The sequence below is a fragment of the Salvia miltiorrhiza genome, chromosome 1 (genome assembly GCF_028751815.1).
Source record: "Salvia miltiorrhiza cultivar Shanhuang (shh) chromosome 1, IMPLAD_Smil_shh, whole genome shotgun sequence".
Lineage (NCBI taxonomy): Eukaryota > Viridiplantae > Streptophyta > Magnoliopsida > Lamiales > Lamiaceae > Salvia > Salvia miltiorrhiza.
The window spans coordinates 38185423-38209466 of NC_080387.1; positions in this window are offsets into that span (position 1 = coordinate 38185423).

Sequence of the window (24044 nt, forward strand, 5' to 3'; positions counted from 1 at the left end):
GCTGCTGCTGCTGCACGCCGGGAGGCTGCTGCTGCACGCGGCAGGCGCGGGCTCTGTGTGCACCGGGAGGGTGCTTGCAGTGCGCGGGGTGCTGCTGGCACAGGGCAGTGCGCCGGGCTGCTGCTGATGCACCGGGGCTGGGATGCTTCTCAGCTCCCGGGATGCTGGGCGGGGGCTGATGTGGGCTTGCTGTGGGAGGTGCAAGCTTGCGTTTTGTCAAACCCCGGGGGGGCCCAAACCCGTATTTGTCAAAGACGGGCCTGATGAAGCTGTTCGGCGGCCGAGTTTTTACGTTTTTGAGCCTTTTCTTTTCTGTTTTAAATGTAATAGATTAGAATTGGGATTCCACGAATGGGTCACGAAGAACTTTATTGTTTTAATTCTGTTCTTTGCATGTCGTGGTGTTAATCCTTTATGCTCTTTGCATGCTGTTTTTGTCTCTGCTTGTTAATATGTGTTTATTAACTGCGCTTAGACAAGCATGCTAGGTTTATCGTTTTCTTAAGCATGTTTTAAAATTCTGCGAGCATGTTTTACATGTTGCGTTCTAGATGAGCATGTTTAGGATTATGTGTTGAGCATGATCAAACCTTTTGAAAGAAAAAAGACTAAGCTGTATTAATAATTTTATAGATGATTAAAAATTATTTAGATTTCCACAAGCGGTCTCAAGACAAAGTGATTGAGAATATGAGTAAACGTCCACACGATCGTGGCTTACTTCATGTTTGATTTCACAAGTTTGTCAAGTTGAGATTTCTATTAAAAATATTTAAATCTATTTAAGTAGTGAGAGTTATGCAGTAAACGTCCACCCATCGTGGCTTACTCGTATAATTTTTCACGAGTACTTTAGAGGATGGAATTAAATAAGATAACTAAGAAATTAAATTGAATGCGGCATGGTCCTAGTGAGTATGTCAAATTTGAGAATTTAATTTCGAAGTTAGATTGTGTTTATTGTTTAATAATTTTTATTCTTAAAATTATATAGACCTCCACATGCGGTCTCTAGACAAAGTGATTAGCAATGTGAGTAAACGTCCACCCATCGTGGCTTACTTCACATTTGTTTTTCATAAGTTTGTCAGAAGAGGTTTCTATAAAAAATATTTAAACCATTAAAGTAGTGGGAGTTATGCAGTAAACGTCCACCCATCGTGGCTTACTTGTATAGTTTTCACAAGTACTTTGGAGAATGGAATTAAATAAGATAACCAAGAAAGTTAAATTGAAAGCGACATGGTCCGCGTGAGTATGTTAATTTCGAGAATTTAATTTTCAAGGTTAAAATGTGGTCATTGCTTAGATATCATTTCAAGTACAATGTACAACTCCCCATCGGAGTCCCTTCTTGAATATGATATGGTCTAGTTAAGGTCCAACTATTAATTTCCTTTGTCAAAAGGTTAAGTTGACATGGATGGAAATTAAACGACTAGGTAAATAGTCTGGTTGAGGGGTTCATGTGTAAACGTTCACCCTATCGTGGCTTACTCATGAGTTTTCTTGGGCAGTTGGAGGTTTCATTAATATTGTTTTATCAAAAGGTTACAATATTATTGTTGCGAATTATGTGCTTTATGTTCGTTACTTTCAGATATGTCTATGTCTCTTATTGTTTATTTATTCTTGCACAAAGTCTTTTAACCGGTCCACATATATAAAATGGAAACGCAGTTTTTGGATTTCTATCTTTATCACAAACTAACACAATTTTTGTGTTGCTTACTACTCCACGTTCTTATGGTCCGAACAATGAGTTAATTGATGAGAAAAAGGAATTACATAAAAGGTGCCATGAGACGAATAATGTGGCTATATGCTATATTATGAGTATAATGTCACAAACTTTGTAGCTCCAACATCAGGGCATGGACGATGTTATTAGCATCATGCTGAATCTCAAGAAAGTGTTCGGAGAGTCGGACTGAGCTGCTCATTTAAATTTGATGAGAGTAATCTCGTTATTTTTATGAGCGAGCACAGCTCAGTGCACGAGCATGTCATGCAAATTTTTGACGGACTTGACTTGCTCAGTGGGAGTATCGATGGTGAGGCAAAAGTCGATATTATCCTGAACTCTCTTCCCAAGTCTTTTAATTAAGAACTTCCGCCTCAATGCTGTTATGAGCAAGAATGATAATACTTCTTTTTGAGTTGTTGAATGCTCTAGTTACGGCTAAGGAAGTTGTGGGAAAGAGATGTGCAAGCACTTGTTATTGCCAAAGGAGAGCCATCTCCTTCGTCGATGGACGGGAAGAAGAAGGGTCCAAGGGGGCAAGAAGGACAAGGGAAATAGTGGGAGTAGTGGTGTGATAAGATTGAGTATTGGAGATTTCTTCTTTCAATACTCAAGGCAAATGGTTAAGGTACTTCACTTGCTATAGTAACTGAGACATATCAGCTCATTTTCTACTCAGTTGTGAGTAGTGGATAACGAGAGAAACTGATAATGATTGTTACACCTTGCATGGCCTTTTAAGCTGACAAGGAAGCTAAGAAGTGATGAGATGATTGTCTTCATAGGCAACGTGACTAGAGTCGCAGTTGTTGCAATTGAAGCCTTGTCTTTAAGTTCTAAAGACATAGTTTAGTTTTTGAGAGTTCCTTATCATGTTCCAAAATTTTTGAATGGATGGATCTTATGTCATTTTTGATAGTGGTGTTTCTATCATAAGAAATTACAAAAGTTGTCTATTCTGGTATTTTTGAACATCTCTCTTCATACTATAACTTGTCTTCAAAATACCTTTATATTGCATTTACATCATCGAACAAAAGAAAGAGAAAAGTTAAGGCTAATCTCTCATGAGGATCTTACACATATATTGATACCCTAGATTAGGTCACATCTATCTTAATAGGATCCAAAGGCTCGTGTCTAAATAAGTACATTGGATTCAATCCAGGTTGTACTATTTCGAACCTACGAATCCTGTATAGAGGAAAAGATGAAGACCAGGTCATTCATGACAAAGGGGATAAAGGGCCAATAATGTGTTAGGAATGATCTTTTCTGATTCATTGTCAGTGTTTGGGATTCCAACCCAGTTTACTACACCATGTAATCCATATATAAAATGGTGTGGTGGAGAGAAGAAATAGGTCACTCTTGGAAAAATATGTCCGATGATGAGTTATGCATCTTTGCAATTAGTCCTAAAGAATCAGAAGGTGGTTATTAGCAATGACACACGATTCTTAGAAGTGGACTATGGGAATAATTACTAATCCAAGTCAGATAGTGTGTTTCAAGAAATTGAAGACATTAGACAGGCGATTCCATCACCCAAGCCAAGTGTGCAAGAGTTTTGTACCACAAGACACTGCACGCACTGTTGACACACATGTGCCACCACAGATCCATTGTAGTGGGAGGGTTGTGGGACAACCTGATCGATTTATGTTCTTGGGAGAATCTTTGGATTCAGTCCCTGGTAGTGAATATAAGAGAATCGACCCAGATATCTACTTGGAATTAGTGGAAGACGAGAATGTAGATTTCTGGCACGCCTCAATGGAGGAATCCATTAAGAATATGGTTGTATAATAAGAAAATCTTGCTACCAGAATGCCGTAAAGCCATAGGTTGCAAGTGAGTATACAAGAGAATGATAAGTCCGAATGAGCAAGGTCGTAGCCTTTAAAGCTAGACTGGTGGCGAAAGGTTATGCCCAGTGTGAAGGTATAGGTTATGATGATATTTTCGCCAGTGCCATGCTCAGAACATTCGGATCATTTTACCCATAACAGCTCACTTAAACCATCGAGGTTACGTGAGGGAGGGAGAGAAACATCTCGTGTCAATCGCTCTCGTGTCATCGGTGATGTGGTTTATCTTGCATTTTATGTAGATAATATCCTCCTAATTGGCGACAATATGGAGCTATTATCAAGACATAAAGTAATGGTTATCCGAACAGTCTCAGATGAAAGACTAAGGAGGTACAGTATACGTCTCTGTGATCAAGGTTATAAGGGATCACTAGAAAAAGGATGTTGGGCTTATCTCGAGTGTCTTACATTGATACTGTGAATGCTCGTTTTAGTATGAATACCGCCAAGAAAGGATTGCTACCTTTTAGATATGGCGTTCCTTTATCTAAAGACTATGTCTTAAGATACCTGTTGAGGTTGAGGAAATGAAGACAGTATTCTACGTTTCCGCAGTAGATAGCTTCATGTATGGATTACTATGTACGAGATCTTATATTTGCTATGCAATTAGCATGGTTGTAAGATATCAGTATAGTCCTAGTTAAGACACTGAACTGTGGTAAATTATATTCTCAAGTCCATGACTAGAGAATAAGGATAGTTTACCAGCTAGACAGTTTAGTTCCCTTTTTGGATTATACGATTTCGGATTTCCAGGCTGACCGGAACAAAGAATAATTACCTCGAGCTATGTGTTTTTTCTTGGGAGGTAAAACCTTTTGGTTTGACCACTACCTCCAGGATCTAAGGGTAATTCCTAGTTTGCGTGGGAGCATCACCTTCGTGATACCTCAAGTGCAGTTGCGAACTCTAAGGAATCCAAGAACCACAAGGGGTTAAACACATGGAGAGTAAGTACCAAGTTATACGATTATTCGTAAATCGAGGTTTTTGTGCTCAAAGAATAAATTCTCACATATTGGAGAGAACCTACTGATCTTTCACAAAAGGCTTATCGCAAATGGTCATTGAAAGATGAGAATGCGATTGATGCCAGATTGATGCCACCCACTTAGGAAACTTTAAGTATAAGTGGGAGAAGTGTTAGGTGATTGGTAAATAGACGCACTGTATACTAAAAGTTTGCTTTAGTATAAGTGGGAGATTGTTGGATTTGTATACTGAAAGCAAGAACGTTTTATGCTTGTATACAATGTTTCCTAAGTTCACTATCTAATCTCCTATCTGATTGTGTTCATGATTGCATATGTATGTTCTTTATCTCTATATAAGTAGATTATATGGTGTGTTGTAGATCACAGAAGACCATATAATTGGAATAACCTTAAGAGATATAATATGATCACAGCCGAAATAACTCTAGGACAAGTTATTGGTTTAGGCTGCAGTATAGATGGAAGTAGTTTGTCTTGGCTACTTGTCTATACCGGTACGTCATTACGTATTGATAGGACCACAATTTGAGATGTATTCTTCTATCTGACTTAAGTGAAGAATCAAGATCTCGGTGACTTATAAATCTTAATACTAATAAGTATTCAGATATATATATTAATTCGTATATCACTTTGACTTACTATGAGTGAAAGTTATATACTAACTCGAGTACTCTGTATCTTGGGTGATAGCGGTTAATATATGATATTTGATTATCTGTATTAGTACCCGTATCCGGTATAGGATAATGACATCCCCTTAAGGAGCTCAATAAGGTTTATTACGCTAAACCCTGCAGGTTGATTAAGTTCAGGCGTAATAATAAAGTTTGAGTGGTACTGCTTAAGGAATTATTAAGAGATTAATTAATTTAAGCTGTCAGAGCTCTAATTAATTAATGGATGTCGGATATTTTAAATACGGAGATTTAATAAGTCTAAATACAAGCCCCGACTCATCACCGGCAATAAAGGGGTAAGTCAGTATCGGTTCTCTAGTGGAATGAACTGATATTTATAAATTAATTATGGTCTGGGCTGACCATGGATGAATTAATTTATTTGAGGCCCATCTTTATTCCTTGTATCTGGTCCCTGGGCTGGCCCAATGTCTCCTTAGCCCAAGAAGACAGAATTTTCGGCCCTCACTAAGATTGTGGCGCCTCCTCCCCTTTTTCTGTATTATTAAATACAGCTGTCAGCTCTCAGGAAAAGACTGATAAAAATTAGGGTTTTTGAGAGCAGAGGGAGGCGCAGGAAACGTGTGTGGCCATTCTGTCTTGGGAATTTCCATAGCTCGTTGTCCATCCAACGTTGGGAATTGAGCGGGATACAGTCGAGAAGATCAGAGCTGGAGTCAGATTTTCGCAGGAAACCAAGTTCTGGCAGTCTCCGTAAAACGGCCATAACTTCCTCCACCGAACTCCGATTCAGACGAATCAGGAGGCCACGGAAATCTCTTTCGAAGACGAAGAAGTCGTATTTCTGCACAAAATACGATTGGAGGTCGTTTGAGGGGTCAAACGGAGCGTTGAAGTTGGCTGACCTGTTCAGCAACAGATTGACGAATTCTTAGGAATTCTTCAGGTATTTCTGAACTCCAACGTGCAGCTGTTAAATTCATAGGAGCATGTTAGGATTAATCGTTGTATGATAAATTAATAATAATCCAAGAAACGATCATCGGGCAAAGCGGAACGTTAATTCAGTTTAATATTCCTTCAGTTCTGCCGTGTTGAATTTGGAGAGCGAAGGCGCTGGCATTTAGCAGAGCGCAGCGGGCTATATGGTCAGCGCTGTCGGAGAGGCAGCATTTGCGCTCGGCCTTGATTTGCTGCATCAGTGACTCGATGGCGTCGAAGTTGTTGGCGAGGGCGAGCTTGTGGATGATGGTGGCGTAGATGGATTCATTGGGGTTGTAGTCTTTGCGGGTGGAGAGCTGGGCGAGGAGAGGGCAGCCCCGGCATGCGGCAGCGCTGGCGTGGTGTGCGAGAGCAAGGCGCTGGGCAGCGCCGGGCATGAGGCAGCGCTGACGGGTGCGGTTGGCGGGGCTCGCAGCACTGGCATGTGGCTGGTGGCTGAGCGAGGCGTGGCTGGGCGGGGTGGCAGCGCTGGCGGGTGTCAGCGCTGCCGAGGGCGTGGCTGGGCGGTCTTGGCGGCTGGCAGCGCTGGCATGTGGCGGTGTGGCTGGGCGGGCTTGGCGCGCTGGCAGCGCTGGCGTGGCTGGGCCGGCTGGGCGGGCTGGCGTGTGCGCTGAACGGGCTGGCAGCGCTGACGGGGGTGGGCTGCGGTTGGCGGGTATGCTGGGCGGTTCGGGGTGGCAGCGCTGACACGACGCTCGTGACGGGTGGCGGTGCTGGAAGCGCTGACGGGGGTGGGCTGCGGTTGGCGGGTGGGCTGGCATGTGACCGAGGCGTGCAGCGTTGACGGGTGCGTGGCTGGGCAGGCTGGGCGTCGCTGGCGGTTTGCAATTTTTTTTTTTTTTGGTGACTTTTCCTTCTTTTGCTAGCTCGCTCCATTCGACGTTTGGCCAGCGCTGACTCTTTTAACTTCAATCGTTGACGTAATTTCCTAGCCAAAGCTTCGTTGGCCCTTTCTTAGTTTCTAATCCAGCAGCTACTCCTTCCCCTCTCTTTTAGCAATTTTTAACACCTTAATCAGCTTTGGCTCACACATTTTAAATCAACGCCTTCTCTTAGACTTGGTGTCTTCTCAATCTTTTGGGCAACGGACTCCTTCAAGCTATTCCCTTTTTTTTATTATTATTAGCGTTGGCTCCCTTCTTCCCTTTGTCGGCGTTGGCAACCAAAACTGAGGAAAGACTCAAAACAAACAACGAAAACAAAGAAAGCAAAAGAAAAATAAAAATTAAAAACAAACCAAAGGTGGGTTGCCTCCCACCAAGCGCTAGAGTTAAAGTCTCCAGCCCGACTTCAGAGCTGAACTTCAGCTAGGGTTGTGCAGAGCTTGAGACTCCACCTCCATAGGCGAGCTCTGGTGCTCGTAGTACGGCTTCACTCGATGGCCATTCACTCGGAAACTCTCCTTTGTGTGCTCGTTCAATAGCTCTACCGCACCATGCTCGAACACCTCTTTGAGTAAAAATGGACCGCTCCACCTGGATTTCAGCTTTCCTGGAAATAACTTAAGTCGAGAATTGAACAAGAGCACCTTCATTCCAGGGCAAAGATTCTTGTGGCAAATGCGACGATCGTGGAGTCGCTTCACTTTGTCCTTGTAAATTCTCGCATTCTCATACGCCTCATTGCGTAGCTCATCTAGCTCCTCCATTTGTAGCGTACGCTGCTTCACAGCAGAGTCCAAGTCATAGTTAGCAGCCTTGATCGCCCAATAAGCTCTATGCTCAATTTCCACCGGCAGATGGCAGGCCTTGCCATAGACGAGACGGTACGGACTCATCCCAAGCACGCCCTTGAAGGCAGTTCTGTACGCCCAAAGAGCATCATTCAACTTTGCGGACCAGTCCTTGCACGAGGGTTGAACCGTTTTCTCCAAAATTCCCTTGATTTGCCGATTGCTCGTCTCGGCTTGGCCAGAGGTCTGCGGGTGATAAGGTGTTGCTACCTTGTGCGTGATCCCATTCTTCTTCATGAGCTTTGCAAACAACTTGTTACAGAAGTGCTTGCCTCCATCGCTAATGATGGCTCTAGGAAATCCGAATCTAGAAAGAATGTTCTCTTGTACAAACTTAAGTACCACATTAGCATCACATGTTCGCGTGGGAATAGCCTCAACCCACTTGGACACGTAATCTACAGCAAGTAAAATATATTGAAACCCATGCGAAGTAGGAAATGGCCCCATGAAATCAATGCCCCACACATCGAAAATTTCAACAATTAATATGCTTTGGAGAGGTATCTCATTCCTGCGGCCGATATTTCCTACTCTCTGGCACCTATCGCATGCAAGAGTGAAAATGTGTGCATCTTTGAAAATGGAAGGCCAAAACAAACCTGATTGAAGAATTTTATGTGTTGTTTTCTGCCCCCCAAAGTGTCCACCACAATGATCTTCATGGCACATCTTCAACACTTGTTGTTGCTCCTCTGCCGGCACACACCGTCTAATGACATCATCCTTTCCAAGCTTGAAGAGGTGAGGAATCTCCCAATAGTAGTGCCTGCACTGAGCTAAAAATCTCTTTCTCTCCTGCGATGTCAGCTCAGGTCGTAGAATACCACAAACTAAGTAATTGACAATATCGGCATACCAGGGCTCGGCGCTCGCAGGGCTGTACTGAGCAGCGCTGAGTTTGGCAGTGCTGGGCTGGACAAGCGCTGAGCTGATCAATGCTGACTTCGGCAAGGCTCGCAGGGATGAACTGAGCCGCGTTGGGCTGGGACAGCGCTGCATTCGGTGGAGCTGGGCTCGGTAGAGCTGGACTCTGCAGCGCTGCACTTGTCAAAGGTTAATGCATATGTTTGCTCAAAAGGAAAAGATTCAGGGATGCAATTAAGATTCGACTCTATCCGATGATTATCCAAGCGTGAAAGGTGGTCAGCTACATGGTTCTCGCTCCCTTTCCTATCCCTGATCTCTACATCAAATTCTTGCAACAGTAAAACCCAACGGATCAGACGAGCTTTAGCTTGAGGTTTAGTCATCAAATATCGCAGCGCAGCATGGTCACTATGAACAATAACCTTAGACCCAATGATGTAGGCACGAAATTTATCTAAGGCAAAGACCACAGCAAGCATCTCTTTTTCAGTAGTGGTGTAATTTACTTGTGCACTGTTCAGAGTTAAACTAGCATAGTAAATTACACGTAACATCTTATCCACACGCTGACCTAGCACAGCTCCTACAGCAGAGTTAGACGCATCACACATAATTTCAAAGGGCAATGACCAATCAGGCGCAATCACCACCGGGGCAGAGCTCAATTTTAGTTTTAATGTTTCAAAGGCATTCATGCAAAAGTCATCAAAATTAAACGGAATGTCCTGAGCTAGCAGTTTGCATAGAGGTTGGCTAATTTTAGAGAAATCTTTAATGAAACGTCGGTAAAAACCGGCGTGACCTAAGAAACTCCTAATTCCTTTAACATCAATAGGGGGTGGCAACTTTTGGATTACCTCCACTTTAGCTCTGTCGACCTCTAGTCCATGCTTAGACACCACATGACCCAAGACAATACCACGTGTAACCATGAAATGACTCTTTTCCCAACTCAAGGTTAGACCACTTTCAATGCACCTTTGCAACACTACATCAATCTTCGTCAAACAATCATGAAAGGACTGCCCAAAAACCTGAAAAATCATCCATAAAAACCTCCACGAATTTACCAATCATTTCAGAGAATATGGACATCATGCATCGTTGAAACGTCCCGGGTGCATTGCACAACCCGAACGGCATCCTCTTCCACTGCAAACGTCCCAAAAGGAGTGGTGAAGGCAGTCTTGAGTTGATCTTCCGGGGCGATCGCGATCTGGTAATATCCTGACAAACCATCAAGAAAACAATAAAAATCATGCCCAGCTAAACGATCTAACATTTGATCAACAAAAGGGAGAGGGAAGTGATCCTTCTTGGTGACGGCATTGAGTTTCCTATAGTCAACGCACATCCGCCACCCCGTCGTAGGACGCGTCGGTACCAACTCCATCTTGTCATTGCGCACAACCGTCATTCCTCCTTTCTTTGGCACGACATGCACGGGACTCACCCACTCACTATCAGCGACAGAGTAGATGATCCCTTCGGCCAGCAGCTTAAGGATCTCCTTGCGCACGACATCCATCAGAATATGATTCAATCGTCGCTGGGCGTCTCGCTTGGGTGTTGCTCCCTCCTCTAAGTTGATTTTGTGCATGCATGTGGCTGGACTTATGCCACGTATGTCTGCCAGGCTCCATCCCAACGCTGCCTTGTTTCTCTTCAATACCTTGAGCAACGCTGCCTCTTGCTCCCAAGTCAGCGTGGAAGATATGATCACTGGCTTCTCCTCACCTGCTTCTAAAAATACATACTTGAGATTGGCAGGGAGTTCCTTTAGTTCCATCGCTGACCTCTTGGTTTCCATCTGTTCATCAAAGGGCAGCTCGGTATGGCTGGACAGCGCTGAGCTCGATAGAGCGGACTGGTCAGCGCTAAAGGGTGGCAGAGCTGGCTGGGCAGTGCTGAAGGGTGCTGAGCTCGGCAAGAGTTGACTGTAGCAGCGCAGGAGTCGGCAGAGCTGGCTGCGGCAGCGCTGACTCTTCAGGCAGCGCTGATTCTTCAGCTTCCTTAGCTAATTCCTCCATGTCGGCCGATCCAGCAAAAGCTTCCATATACTCCTGTTCCTGAATAAATACCTTCTCAACCAAGCCATTAATAGCATCTATATATGAACATTCATTTATGAAATTCGTAGAAGGCATCGCACGATTTTCATGCACCGAAAAAAATACCGACTCCCCTAACACCGTCATTTTAATAGTTCCATGTTTAACATCAATCAAAGTGTTAGTGGTCGCCATAAAGGGTCTTCCTAATAGTAGAGTGTGGTCTCTACCATTCTCATGCACATCCCCAATCTCAAGCACTACGTAATCAACAGGCACAATCAAACCCCCGACTCTAACCAGAATATCCTCTACTATCCCACGGGGGTACCTAACAGACCTATCAGCTAGTTGTAGACACATGCGAGTGGATTTCAAATTACCTAACTCTAATTGTTGAAAAATAGAGTAAGGCATCAAATTAATTCCCGCTCCCAGATCTAACATACCCGTGGCCTTCTTACCATTTCCCAAAGCAATATTAATCACAAAGCTACCTGGATCGCGCTGCTTTGGTGGTAAGGATTGCTGCATGATTGAGGTCGCTACTTCCGAGACTAAAATTTTCTCATTGTCCCCGAACTTTCGCTTGTTGGAAACCAACTCCTTGAAAAACTTCACATACGCCGGTACTTTTCTGATCACATCAAGGAGAGGAAGATTCACGTTCACCTTGGCAAGCATGTTGTAGAAGTCGGCGAACTGTTTATCCAGCTTTTCATTCTTCAATCTGCTAGGAAAAGGGATCGGAGGTCGATAGGGTATGGTAGACTTATGAAGTTTATTCTCCTTTTCTTCCTCCATCTCTCCATCTTTTTGTTGATCTGCCTTCTCTCCATTGGTAGGGCTGGTCAGAGCTGAGCTCGGCATCTCTGGTCTGGGCTGTGCTGAGCTCGGCAGCTCTGCTCTTGTGAAGGCAGAGCTATTCAGAGCTGAATTAGGCAGCGCTGAATTAGGCGGAGCTGGATTCGGCAGCGCTGACTGCAGTAGCGCTGAATTAGGCTTTGAGAGATTCTGTAATGCTGAGTTCGTCAGGGATGATCTTGGCAGCGCTGGCACTTCCACTTTGTTATCCACCATCTTACCATTACGAAGAACAGTTACAGCTAGAGCTTGATGCGGCTGAGCAGGTTGGCCATGAAACTTTCCGGGCTGCTGTTGTTGTTGGATTTGATTCAAAGTACCGGAAAGTTGACCGACAGTTGTTTCAAGCCTTTTTATGGTAGATGCTTGGGACTCCATATTCTGCTTAGTCATCTCCATATTTTGCTTACTAATCTCCATGAAAGCTTGCAAGGTATCCTCTAGGGATGTTTTCTGTGGTGGCATGGGCTGTGCACTCTGCTGCAGGGCTGATTGTTGGTGTTGGTATTGCGGTCTATATGGTTGAGAGGAGCTTTGCTGCGGAGGGAAATATTGTGGTTGCTGTTGGTAGCCCATTTGGGGTGGTCGACGGTATTGATTCCCCCCAAAATTTTTATTTCCCCATCCAGCATTCGGTTGACTTCTCCATCCTCCATTGACATTCTGTTGCCCTTGATTCATGTTCTGCCCAAATGGTCTACTTAGCCCTTGATTATAGCTTTGAAATCCTTGTGCCGCATAGACCTCGGCTTGTCCTTCCGGAGTAAACTCTCTCATTCTATGGCACTCATTAGCTCCGTGGCTGAAATCTCCACAAATACCACAAGGCTCCATATTCTGCATAGCTGGGTTCGGCAGAGCTGACATCGGCAGTTCTGCATTCTGCAGAGCTGGCGTCGGCAGCGCTGCATTCTGCAGAGCTGAATTCTGCACCGGAACGGAAGGTGTATCCATCTTGCCCATCTTCAGCTGTTGTACGTCCCGCATGATTGAATCCAATTGTTGTTGTATTTCAAATTGATTCATCACTGCGCTGGCTTCAACTCTTCTTCCACGGACGGATTTTTGTTGGGAGCTCTCAGCTAAAGTTTTAAAAATCCCTTTTAACTCAGTTGCTGTCTTCCGAGCTATGTTACCTCCTGCCGTGCTATCCACCATAAATTGGGCAGTTTGCACTAACCCATCGTAAAAGAACTGCATCAACATAACATTAGTGAATTGATGTTGAGGGCATTGACGGAGGAGTTCTTCATATCTCTCCCAAGCTTCATGCAAAGGCTCGTCCGCTCCTTGGGTGAACTCCATTATTTTTGTTCTCAACTCCTGTGTCTTATGGCTTGGGTAGTATTTCAGCATGAATTTTTCACAAGCATCTCCCCACGTAGTGATTGAGTTGGGTGGCAGAGATAGCATCCACGTCCTCGCCCGGTCTTTAAGTGCATAGGGGAAGCACTTGAGCTTGAGTTGGTCCTCCGTGAGACTAAGCAAAGGAATTGTTTGCACTTGGGTGCAAAAATCCCGGATGAATTGCAGAGCATCCTCGCTTGGCATCCCGTGGAACACCGGCAGTAAACTCGAGTCATTTGGTTTGAGATTGTAGTTTCTCACAGCAGTGGGGAGCACGATTGCCGACGTGTTGGTATCTCCAATCACAGGTCTGGTGAAGTCTCCCATGTATTCCATGTTCTGGGCCATCTCCTTCTTCTCCTCGTTTAAATTCTGCTCAACTTTGTCCTGTTCAGAGCTGGTTTCTTCCTTGGTGGTTTTCTGCTCAGTGCGGAAGTTGGCAGGGCTGGCTTGGTCTGTGCTGAAATTGGCAGTGCGAACTTCGGCACCGCTGCCAGCGTTGACTTCGGCAGCGAAGAACTTGAAGGCAAGGCTGGCCTCTTCCTCCTTGAAGGCAGGGCTGGCAGCGTTGACTTCGGCAGAGCTGGCAGCGTTGACTTCGGCAGCGAAGAACTTGAAGGCAGGGCTGGCCTCTTCCTCCTTTGTCTCTACGGTGTGCTCTGGAATTTCAGGTTCAGATTCAGAGCCAGAGTAGAAATCGTCAGTTGGAGACACCAATTTGCCTTTAAGACTACGGCGTCCCTGCATGCATAACACTGAACAAACAGATTACGTGTACCGAGTGGAAGAAACGTAAAAACAAAACCGAGAAAAACTGGAAATTAAATAAAGCAAGTAAAAACGATACAACTAAAACGCCTAAAACTGTCCCCGGCAACGGCGCCAAAATTTGACTCAACCTAGAACACCTCTAGTTTGACTTGCAATAGAACAAGGACATTCTAGTGATGGTAAGTTGACCCAGTGTCATCTCTCAAGGAAAGTCTTAAAGGGCTTCTAGTAGTATCGTGGGAAAAAGTAATAAAAGAAAGCAGTAAAGAGTTTGATTATTAATCTAGAACTGAAACTTAAAACTGAATTAAAACCAAATTGTAAAATTAATAGGCGAATTAAATTATTAACCCTAGGCAGAATTAAAACAACTTAAATAAAATCTAACTTAAGAAATTAAGTACTTGTAAATTAAAAATAAAACTAATCTAGGCATGAAACTAAAGTGCATAATTTAAATTGCATAATTAAAAAGAAAGCATAAACATGAACTAAAAACATAAACATGATTAAACAAAAATAAATTGAATTGAAATACGAAATACCGTAAATGTCTTGAACGTGTAATTGTGTCACGCAATCACAATCCAATAAATAACTAAAAACTTAACTAAATCGAAAACTAACTAAAAACAATGAATTTTCAATACTATGAAAAAGAACTATGAAAGCAATAAATTCTAAATTTCGGATGCCAAGAGATCTCAAAGATGGAGTCTACAACTATAGCAAAAGATAGATGATTTTACAATAGAAATGAAACCCTATTTATAGACCTAGCTCTGGTGAGAATAAGCATAGCTGGAAAGTAATAGTGCTGGCAAGAATATGCGGAGCTGGAAAGAATAAACATAGCTCTGGAAAGTGAACTCCGATGATTATGCTCGGGAAAGGTAGTCAGCGTTGGCGAAATAGGCGGAGCTGGAAAGTAGTCAGCGCTGGCATTTATGGGCGGAGCTGAAAATGGTCAGCGCTGGCAAGAATGGGCGGAGCTGAAAATGGTCAGCACTGGCAGTTATAAGCGGAGCTGAAAATGGTCAGCGCTGGCAGTTATGAGCTGAGTTGAAAATGGTCAGCGCTGGCAGTTATGAGCTGAGTTGAAAATGGTCAGCGCTGGCAGTTATGGGCGGAGCTGAAAATGGTCAGCGCTGGCAGTTATGAGCTGAGCTGAAAATGGTCAGCGCTGGCAGTTATGAGCTGAGCTGAAAATGGTCAGCGCTGGTAGTTGACTCTGGCACTTAGCTCTGCTATGTCGATGTCTGCTGAAAACACCATTTTTAGCCCAAAAATCTCCAAAATTGCATTCTTCCATCTATAAACCTAAATCTCCTGCAAAGCATCAAACAAACCATAAAACGCACCAATTTCCAGAAGATTTAATTTAAAATATGCACATGCAAACCCCTAAAATTAGAACAATTAAGCATAAATCAACCCTCTTACACATCAAATATGTAAAGATCAAATTAACACATCACTATCACATTTATTACATAAAAAAATTCTCACAAAATTCACGTCTAATTTTTTTCGTTTTTTTTCAAAATAAATGCAGACCATTCATTCATTAAGGATGCATCTCTCTGCCACAAAATTTGCTCCACATATTCAAATTTAAGAGCATCCACAGTGGTTGAGTAAGGAGCTTACTTGATAGAAGGGGGAACCACTATGAGGAAGGAGGTCACAGTGGGATGACTCATTATCTTACTTGATCTTTTTAGTTTTGATTTTTGTATTTTTCATTTAAATTTAATTGCACTAATTTAAATAACACAATTTACTTCAAATTTAAATTCAAATTTGTTAGGTCCGGCGGGTCTCGAAAGGTGTATGGGGGGGAATACACCTATAGGCTATTTTTTTTTATGAATCAAAACGAAACTTCAAACACAAACTGACTCAACCTGTTTACTGAAAAGAGTTTTGACCAAAACAAGGTTGATGACTGATACTGAATACTCTTCAGTAAGGAGTTATCAGTTAAGTCAAAGACTTTAACTGATACATGTAAAGTTTCGGTCGAGTTTGATAAACAGAGATATGTTATGAATCTTACTGACTATCAGAAGATAGATCAGTTAGACTGATAACACACGCAGCAGAAAACTTTTATTTCATAATAGCCTGTGAGTTAAACATGTTGTCAGTCGTTAGGTTTCTCTTTGCAATTAATCAGTTTTCAATTCAAGAAGATAAGAGCGCAACTAAGAATGTAAGAACTGAAAGCTATAAATAACACAGAAATTTTTACGTGGTTCGGAAAACACTTCCTACATCCACGGTCGGTTGATCAGACCAACACCTTCACTGGGCAAGTGCTTATGGGTGCACTGCAAACCGATGCTCGTGCTTACGGGTGCACAGCAAACACTGGGCACTAAGACCTCACGGAGACAGAACACCTGTTTGAACTCATTTTCGACACAAACACTCAATTCGGTTGGTTGAAGAGAGGTTTGAAAACTTGCCAACTAAACCACAAAGAACAAGTTCTTTGCAGTCAGTTTTACCTAGGCTTTGGATATACAATATTTGTCTAAGGTCTAAGAAAATGTATGTAATCAGCAGTTACTGATTTTTGGCTTTGTAATTCTCTTCTTCTATTCAAACTTTGGGGAGGCTTGGTTTAGCTGAGTAACAAATTTGGCAGCGTTTCAGCTTATGTTGTTGAATCGGTGAAGATTGAAGTGATCCTCGAGCGCTATTTATTGGAGACGTCTTGAATAGATCCGTTGGCGGAGATGGTCTTCAAGATTTCTTCCGTTAGAGAGTAATTGAACTTGGGCTGAGGCTTCAATCTTCGAGGTTCCTTGTTTGGTGAGAACGGCTACTTTGAAGAGCAGAAGATGCGACATCTCTGAAAAGGTAATCACCAAAAGGAATAGCCTCTCCAGAGAAAGGACGATCCTGAGATCTCTGCATTTAATGCGGCTGTACTTCTGGAGTGCGTGGCTTCCTTTGAACGTTGGAGGTTCAGTCCGAGGAAGAATGTTCAACTGATACTTGACTTTAGTATCATTTCACTGAATCCACGTGGCACGCATTAAGTAATCAGTCAAAACTGATCCTTCGACTGATACTTCAGTCGGCATCTTCAGTCTTCTGTCTTCAGTCCTTCATTCTTCAGTCTTCAGAACAACAACTAAACTTGAAAAAGAACTCTAACACTTGAGTTCAAACAGTTCTAGTCTATTACAATTTAAACCTATTGATTTTGGTATCATCAAAACTAGGATTAGGATATTTCATTAAGTTCCCAACAAAATTTAATTTAGTAATGAGGGAAGTTGTGTTGGTGAATGAAGCGGAGGAAGTATATATAGAAGAAGAAAAAAAGTAAAACAATTGCAACGGTCGAATGACCAAAGAAAGAAGAAGAAAAAATTACTCAAAAATCGGATAGAGCTGTTTTTATTTTAAAATTCAATTTTTTTTAATGGGCGCGTGATTACACGCGCATGATATTAAGGGGATCGTGCCTTACTCAAAAAATCGAGTAGGTCTTGAGTCATGGAAGGGCTGCAGTAGGGTACTCGATTTTCAGCTTACTCGAGTAAGCTGGATCGAGTATCCCATTGTGGATGCTCTAAAAAACCTACGTCTTATAATATACTAAAATATATACAAATATACAAAACGACAAGTATAAATAATACAAAAAAAAAATCAATCATACATAGATTGGCATATAAATATATAATTTTCGAGAAACGGTCAGAAAAAAAGCCAATGTAAAAAAAAAATCACACAAATACCTTGTTGTCTTCAAATTCAATTCTTCAAAACGAAAATGCAGGAGGAACACGGCACGCCAAACCGACGACGGTAGACAACTTTCGAAAATCCATAAGTAAAATACTAACTACAGAGCTGAAGATGGAAATAATTCCACACAAAAAATCTCTACGGCAAAAAAATTATAAATCTAATAATCTAACGGTAAACATAGATTCAAAAAAACAATCAACACATTACACGGTCGAAACGTGTACATAGAAGTTCTAAAAAGCAAATTAAAAAATATAGCTATCAAAAGATAATAAAACAAAATCCCTAGGTAGCAGGTACTATGTACGAAAAACAAGAAAACTTTAACATAGACAATATTCTAAACTAAAGTGGAATGGCCAGGAATTGTAAAATCAATTGGACCGGTTCACTACACTTTTGACGTGTCAAGCGATCAACGCCAGTGCGTAATACGCATTGGCCTAGGATAGACATTTCCCCCGAATTGCTCCAATTTACCAATAGGTCAGCCGATAAACTCTTAACAAGAAACCACTTTTGCTCAAAATAAAACGGGCACTATGCCTTCAATTTTGTATTTGAGAAAAATATTGAAATAGAATAAATACATATCTAGGTCCCGCCGTCCCGGTGTTCTTTTCTTTTCTCTTTTTGAATTATCCTTGTAAGTTTTTTAGTTAAAGTTGGTTATTTGTTTTTGGTTTTTTTTTTTTTTTTTGTTGAGGAGTGGCTATTTGTATTTTTATTTGCATCAAAATTGGGTTCCTAATTTATATAGTAGGGATAGTTTTATGTGCGTGTGTTGATCAAGTGGTAAGGGGTTAATACCTGTCACGACCGCACTTGCTAAGGATAGCAAATTCGGGGAAACGTGACTAGGGGAGGGTATTAGGAGCGGGATTAGAAAAGGGGCATGTTTAGCTTGATGACTCGACTTGTATAAGGGAAACAATTGAAATTAACTAGAATTTAACGAAGGCCAAAAGGAGAGCGTACATAATATTATCCAAAAGGGATACTCAACGAGTTTGAGTACATTGTTAAATAATACATATTGTTCTAATAGATAACATAATGTCTTAGCAAAATCAGTGTTCGCAGCGGAATAACAATTTGAGTATATGTATGAAGACATATACTCTACTCTGAGGTACTCATCCTAGATCGACAAAAGCTCCGCTTGCACACTACATCCTTGATCACAGCTCAACCTGCACATTTAAAAATACATGCAGGGCTAAGTACGGGAGTACTTAGTGGACACTTGCCGAAATTTACATACATGCATAATATTTTATTGTCAAGCCTTTCAATAGTAGTAAGATACGAGGGTTTTCCTTTAAAGACTCGTATTTACCAAAAATAATATCATTTCTTTCATCAATAACCTGTACAGGTATTTTATATCATTAATCACCATATCAGTAACTTGTGCCGAGAGGGAGGCCTCCCTCTACGGACACTATGATCGGCCAACCCGCTAGATGACTCACGATCACAAGGGTGTACACTAATTCCGAAGGGATTTGCGGTCCCATCCAGAATCCGAATTCGATTAACATCAGATAGGCAATTAATAATAAAACATAAAGCATTTAGGCATTGACAATATCATTTAAATTCATAAGCATAAAGTTTTAGCAATTCTAATATATAATTTTAGTTTATACATAGAAAGCCCACCTGAATAGCAGACTCACGGTTTAGCTCTAACTCTGGTGCTTGACCTTTAATCCGAGAAAATAAAATAAGATTCTAATTCTCGAAAAATCTCAATAAATGAGGATGCGTGAAATGATTATGCATGACTCATATTCCTTTAATTAAATTATGAGATGCTAATCCTATTTAAGGAATTAAAGCTCGTCTTATGAGGTCGGATTATTAATCTTAATAATCTACTCATCTTGAATTAATCTAACTCACTTACCAACTAATAATTAGTAAGTATTAAAATTAATCACTAATTAAATATAATTAGGATTTAATAATGGGGCCTAAATTAATAAGTCTCATTGGGCTTTAACTAAATAAATTGTAGGAGCCCAATTAATAAAAATTCGAAAATCATTATTATCAATTAATAGAAGCCCAATCAAACGCCGCTGCTGTAGGGAGGCCGTCGCCGCTCACTGCTCTCACGCACACGTTTGTGCCGACATGACGGAGGCAAGGGTCGAGCCATGATCTCTCGGCTCTATTGTTGCTGTTCGGTTAATGGCGAGAGACGGCAGCACACGTTGGCGCCGCCTCGTTCGTTCTCCTCCATTTCTAGTCATCTCTCGGCCCGACTGAATAGGGCCGCGTCCCTCGTTGTTTAAAAGCTAAGTTTTTCAAGTTTCGTTCTCCTCTTATTCTACGAATTATAGGTGTTGTTGTGCTAAGTAAAAGGCTGTGTTTGTTCTATAAGTTCTGGTGTTCCTTTCTCTATTCGCTTGTGAATACAGAGTGCCATGTAACTAATTAATCATGCTCATTATCTACTGCATTTCTAATATATGAAGCATGCTCTACTGAGATATGATATATGTATATGAAGAGAGTGAACTAAGATAGCATGAAATACCTTGAATGGTTTTGTTGGTTGGTTATTGTTTGAATGAACTGATACTTGAAAATGCTTTGGCAGAGAATGATGAAGAGCAGTGCAGTCTTTCCTCTTTTTGCTAGGAACGTTTGTGGAATGGGAATGAGGAGATTATGCTTGGTGATTTCTCGATGGAAGGAGTAGATTTGTTGCTGTGATGAAGAGGGTGAATGAGGATGGCTTTATACTGAACTTAAGGAGAGCTGATTAGTGTGAAAAGATGATGAATAGTACGGCTAAATTGTTGAGCGTGGTTGAAGAATTAATGAGGGAGCATTAATTGCTGTTGACATTCTTGAGATTAATGAGCGTGGTTGATGAATAGTACGCTCAACAATCCTAGGAGATTTGCTGAATTCTTTTTGACTATGTAGGAGTGGAAAAGAAAAGCTAAGCACGGGTGAGAATAGAGTGGCTGAGGGAGCATGGCGTGCTAAATTTAAAACACGGAATAATATCTAAATTAATAACGTAGATTTAATTCTTCACAAGCCGGAATAAATTCACGACTCAAGAAATAATAATAAAAATAGAAAAATAATTCTACTGTGATTAATAAATAACATGACTTAGCTAAGTTAGTTATGAATCTGAAATGAATAATTATTGGCTTACTCAATAATTCTCATCGCGATTTTATTTACGCGAAGCTACTGACTTGGTAATAAAATAATAATCCTGCTTAATGAATATAATCCAGTGTCATAAGCTGAATTTAAATCATAAATAATTACTGGGCTTGATTTACTGAAAGATGAAATAATAATTATCGTATTACTGGATTTAAATATAATAAAAGAGCGGGCTACTACATACTACCCCTCTTAACAAAAATTTCGTCCCGAAATTTGCATACCTATGTGAAAAGTTCTAGGTATTTTTCTTTCATTTGGTCCTCAAGTTCCCACGTTGCTTCTTCAGGGCCATGGTGTCTCCACAGTATTTTGACTGACGCGATCGATTTATTCCTCAACTCTTGCACCTTTCGATCTAGAATGGCTTCAGGTTTTTCCTCGTACGTCAAGTCCGGGTTAAGAATCATTTCCTCTTGGTGAATCACGTGTTTGGGGTCAAACACGTACCGTCTTAGTTGTGACACGTGGAACACATTGTGGACGTTTCCAAAGCTAGGTGGCAGCGCCAACCTATACGCTACGGGACCTATTCTTTCAAGGATCTCATAAGGTCCTACAAAACGGGGTCTGAACTTACCCTTAACACCGAATCTCACGGATGTACAGTTGGGCTAGTTTCTCCGATCCATGGGTAATTGGAATCGGTATAAAATGAGCGCACTTCGTGAGACGGTCTACTATTACCCAAATAGCTGTGTTGCCCCTATTTGTCTTGGGTAGACCCGTCACGAAATCCATTGCTATGTGCTCCCACTTCCATTCTGGGATTTCCAATGGCTGCAATTTCCCATATGGTCGTTGATGTAAAGCTTTCACTAGCGCTCTACAAACGAGGCTATATCTCGTTTCATCCCGTCCCACCAAAACTTCTGTTTTAGATCTTGGTACTTTTTGGTACTCCCGGGATGAGCGGTATAGGGCGTGTCATGAGCTTCACTCATGATCTCGTTTCTGAGTTCCTCGTTATGGGGAACACACAATCTTCCTTCAAAAAGAACTGCGTTATCCGTTGCCTCTTGGTAGCTTCCGGCAATATTTCAGGAAAAACTTCTGGAAAGTCTCGTACTATTGCCACATTTTACACCCTCTTGTCTTCACTAGCTTCCCCGTTTTGGTAGACGAGATAAGCTGTGCTTCCTTCCTTCATCATCTCTTTCCTGGCTTGTAATGCGGATATCACTGGTACTCTTTTCTTCATACCGATGCCGTGAAATTCCGTTGGTTCCTTTCCAGGTGGTCGAAGAGAAATTTTTTTCGTTTACTACAAAGGATGGTGGCGTGATTCTCAGCTAGCCAGTCCATTCCTAAGATCATATCTACGTCCCACATGAGCAGAATATTAAGATTGTTCGCTACCATCTTAAGTTCTCCTATTTCAAATTCTACATTCGAGCAAACATGTGTGGTGGTAGATCTTTCTCCTGAGGGTGTAGTGATTCTTAAGGCACGCTTAGCTCGTTCTGATTCGATTTCTAAGGTATCTACGCAAGGGGCAGATATAAAAGAATGCGAGGCACCAGTATCGAACAGAATCATAATGGAAAAACCTTTAAGCTTGCCCATACCTGACAGGTTTCCCTGGTTTTTCTCGGGCTGGTTTTGGGTGATAGCAAAGGCTCTCGCCTGTTGCGGCAGCTTCTGTTGCTGTTGGCCCTGTTGGTGCTGGTGTTGGTATTGCTGCTGGTGTGGCTGTTGTTGGCGGGGCTGGTGTTGCCCTTGAACTGCTTGCGGGGGCTGAGCATAAATGGCCCTGATTGCCGTGCCCTGCTGTTTGTTGGGGCACTGTGAGGAGTAGTGGCCCTTCTGGCCACACGTGTAGCAACTGTCAGTTCCAGCCCTACAGACACCACGATGTGGTTTGTTGCATTTCGGACATAGGGGAACTTCATTTTGTCTTTGGCTTCCTCCAGCCGGGGCAGGACCCTGTTGCTTCCCTTGTCCTTGTTGCAGATATTGTCCCAACGGCGCATTTCCTTGCCATGGCCTCTTGTTAGTCTGGTTTTCATTTCCTCCATGGTCGTTCCAATTGCGCTTCCCTTTAAAGTTCTGAGGGCGTGCAGGTGGGTTGGCTGGCGCTGAGGTCTGTGATGGAGCCAACCTTTCTACTGGCATCGCAGCTTCGATGTCCAGTGCCCTGTTCAAAGACTCGGTGTATGAGAGTCCACCATGACTAGCTAAAGTCATCCGAATCTCGTGCCTCAGACCGGCACAAAATTTCTCCGCCATTTTCTCATCAGTATCCACCTGCTGCGGAGCATAACGCGATAGATCACAGAACTCTTTGTCATATTCCGTTACTGTCTTCTTCCCTTGTTTCAGGCTATAGAACTGAGCCTCCTTCTTCTTTCTGTAGCTCTTGGGAATATACTTATCGTATAATCCAGTCTTAAAGTCTTCCCAAGTATAAGCTGCCCATTGTTCGGGAGTCAGAGTCTTTCGGCGGGCTTCCCACCAAAAGTCAGCCGATCCGGCTAGTTGGAAAGACATGCACGAGAGTCGCTCCTCTTCAGTGCAGTGTAGAAAGGTGAAAATACGCTCCAAGGCGCGTACCCAAGCTTCGGCCTCGGCTGGGTCGCCTGTCCCAGTGAACGTGGGTGGATTCTGTCGAAGAAAAAGTTCTTCAGTCCTTCTAGCAGGGGGTGGAGGGGGTGGGGTAGGTTCTCTGTCGTTTTGCCGTCCTTCAGGTATTTCATCACGATTTCCATCGTTGTTAACGTTCCTCCTAGCGGGGCGACCTCGTTTAGGCGGCATTCTGAATTACAAACACCCATTTTAACACATTCTATACAGGAGTCTCTAAGGCAATTAATAAAGAACTGTTTATCAAATTTAACTTATCATGACTTCAAAACTAAGATATTAACAGGATCCGTTGCATACACGAGTCACATTATTCAAAGTTACTACATTCTTAATTGACTCGTGAAGAATAAGAACCCGTAGAGAAACATAAAACATATACGAGATCGTCGCAGAAAGCCCATGCTAGGGTCATATATATATCATGGAAAATTGTCTCATCGAGGCTTTTACATCGTCAACCAAAACGTAAGTAAAGTCTATCCAGTACTTCCTATGATGTACCGGCTTATTAGCTAAGCAATCACAAAAGGATACTTATTCACGGAACGTCCTAGAGACCAACGTTTCCGTACTAATGCTAGCTAGAGACAAC